This window comes from Durio zibethinus, chromosome 15 (assembly GCF_047325235.1).
Source record: "Durio zibethinus cultivar Kanyao isolate XHJ-2024 chromosome 15, ASM4732523v1, whole genome shotgun sequence".
Taxonomy (NCBI): domain Eukaryota; kingdom Viridiplantae; phylum Streptophyta; class Magnoliopsida; order Malvales; family Malvaceae; genus Durio; species Durio zibethinus.
This window is the reverse complement of record NC_143176.1, coordinates 18,731,946-18,735,241: the sequence shown is the minus strand read 5'-3', so window position 1 is coordinate 18,735,241 and position 3,296 is coordinate 18,731,946. Positions and strand designations below refer to the sequence as shown.

Below are 3,296 nucleotides of genomic sequence, written 5' to 3'. Positions count from 1 at the left end.
TTATGTTTGCTGTTTTTGCTAATTTGATTTTAATTGCAGATTGAACATGTTGCAAAATTGATACAAAAGGTTTGAACCTATGCCAACTCACTCATATCACGGCTACTCTTTTGATATCTCCATCTCAAAACTCTACCACCCCACAAATTTCTTCCCCTCCTTCCTTCCCAATCAAAATGCCAACACTAATTTCGAGTTTAGAACTCTTCAAATGCTAGAAACCCCATCAAATAGGGCACTGGATTCTTTCGTGGTGGAGAAGATGCTGTTCAGTTTAAATCTATGTAATATGAATTCTTTGCATAATTATCGATTTTGATTAAACACATTAATTGTAATTGAGGTTCTTTCGCATTACTGTGATAATTTGCAATTGGGTCAAACATTTGTTGATTTTCTTATGCTTAATTGCTCGAATTTTAAGCATTCTTTGATGTCTTTAAGTGCAATGATTCATGTTCTTGTGAAATGTAAAAGGTTATGATGCACACGCTCTCGTTCTTAGGATGGTTAGGAAGAGTGGGGTTTCACATGTTGAAATTGTGCAGTCTTTGGTTTCGATTTGTTGGAATTTTGGGTCAAATGATTCTGTTTTTTATTTGTTAATTAGGACTTATTAGCAAGCTGGGAAGTTAAGGGAAGCATCCGAGGCGTTTAGGATTTTGAGAAGTAGAGCTTTTTATGTTTCTATTAATGCTTGTACTAGTCTTCTTGGTGGGTTAGTGAAGATTGGATGGGTTGATTTGGCTTGGGAAGTGTATGACGAAGTTGTTAGAGCTGGGGTTGAATTAAACGTTTATACATTAAATATTATGGTTAATGCTTTGTGTAAAGATGGCAAGATCAGAAGAGTTAAGTCGTTTGTATCAGAAATGAAAGAGAAGGGGGTTTATAGTAATATTGTGACATACAATGCAATAATTAATGCATATTTCTGTGAAGGGCATTTGGTAGAAGCTTTTGAGTTGATGAACTCGATGTGGAATAAAGGGTTGAAACCTGGTCTTTTTACTTATAATGCGATCATGAATGGGTTGTGTAAGAGAGGGAATTTTGAAAGAGCAAAGAAGTTTTAGACGAGATGCTGCAGATAGGGTTGAGTCCTGATACTACTACATATAACACATTGCTTGTTGAGAGTTGTAGAAAAAATAATATATCAGAAGCTGAAGACATTGTCAATGAAATGTTGCGTCGAGGTGTTGCTCCTGATTTGGTTAGATTTACATCACTCATTGGGGTGTTTTATAGAAATGGACATCTCGATCAGGCATTATTGCATTTTAATAATATGAAGCGAGATGGCTAGGTTCCAGATAATGTGATTTATACTATTCTTATAGGTGGGAATTGCAGAATGGTGTCATTTTGGAGGCTTTGAAGATCAGGGATGTAATATGGATGTTGTTACTTACAATACCATTTGAATAGGCTGTGCAGGGAGAAGATGCTTACTAAAGCAGACAATCTATTTGATAAGATGGCAGAAAGGGGTTTTTTTCCTGATTTTTACACTTTCACAACGCTCATTCATAGACATTGTAAGGATGGAAATATGAATAAAGCTCTAAGCCTGTTTGACGCAATGACTCAAAGGAATATTAAGCCTGACGTTGTGACAAATAACACCATAATTGATAAAATTGGTTAAATATATTGTTAGAGGATCGAGCATGATAAAATTGGTTAAATATATTGTTAGAGGATCGAGCATGATAAAATTGGTTAAATATATTAAAATTGTTAATTACCATTTAACCAGTGATTTTTAAAGAAAAATCTTTTTGAAACATTTAGGAGGTATTTTTTTTTAAATCTTTATGAATATTTATTCAGTCGATTTGGATAATTTCGAATCAAGCTATCTAAAATCGAATTATCAAATTAAATTATTTTATTTTTGTTAATCAAATCAAATTTATTAATTTTAAAAATTAATTGACCTAATTAAATTCAATCAATTAGGTTAATTTTTCAATTAATTGAATAATAAATACATTTAAATTAAATTATATTTTAAACTCTTTATTTTTCATATTTTATATAAACTAAATAAAATTATCTATTAAAATATTTGAATATCAAACTAAATAAAATAATCAATTTTATATATTTATCATTTTATATTAAGATTATATTATATTTCGATTAAAATTTCAGTTAATTCAATTAATTCTATTTTTTAATCGAATTAATCAAAAATCAAAATTTTTGTAAATTAATTTTATTAATCAATTAAAATTAATTCGATAATTAATCGATTAACCAAATTAAATTAATCTGATTGATTAATTCAATTAAAACCAAATTATAAACTCCTAGGCAAAGATCAAGTTCAAATGGAGAAATTTATCATGCATATTATAATTTGATAAGAGTAAAAAATCATCAATTCTAGCTATACCTACTTAAGAGGAGAGGTTGAATTCTTTCTACTTCATTTTTTTTTTTTTTTACAACGACTGGGGTTGACAATTAAAAGGGTCATCCTCCAAGAAAATCAGTACTTAAAAAAGCAAGTAATATCATCGTACCAAGAATTGCTAAGCAACAATTTCAACTTATTCACACCGCGTAATTAAAAATGGGAAACTCATTTTTCAAAAAAAAAAAAAAAAATCTCCATCCTAATTTCTTTTGCGAACAAGAAAGTTTAGGAGTAAAAAATGGAGATTAGAACTTGACATCATATTCTATTAACATGTTTTTATTTTTAAGAGAGGAAGTGACTTGAGAATAGGAAAAAGAATTAATGATATTAAAATTTAAGTTTTATATTTGTTTATATCACTTTAATAGTGATTATATGAATTAATTAAATTAAGTAGATTTGATAAGTTGAGTATTTATGTGATATCTATTTCATATAAAATACATATAAAAATATAAAAATTATCATATTATAATTCATGTAAATATAATAAACACTTTTTTTTTTTTTGTTTTCATCAAACTTATATTATTTTTTTCAAAATTTTAAATTATATCATTTTATATATTTTTTATATTATTTTCATATTGCGTCTAAAATTATCATATTTAAAATTAAATTTTGGATTCTATTCTACAAGTTGCTAAATAATTAGTCAAGTTTGGGTTATTTTCCCAACAAACCATTTTGATTCATTGATCCGAGACCTGTGAATATAACAACTAAAAACAAATTAAAGTGAATATATATATTTAATTTGAAGTCAAAACATTGGTACAGTCAAAATTCATACATATAGTCAAAAATAAAACAGCAATTGAAAAAGAAAGACGATGATTGATCCTCAGCTAGCCACGACCTTCAA

At 28.0% G+C, this 3,296-nt stretch overlaps 1 pseudogene; it reads left to right on the top strand.

Annotated features, from left to right (window-relative positions):
- Nucleotides 1-211: 211 nt before the first annotated feature.
- LOC111302425 (uncharacterized) lies at nucleotides 212-1,651 on the top strand (annotated as a pseudogene).
- The last annotated feature ends 1,645 nt before the right edge of the window (nucleotides 1,652-3,296 follow it).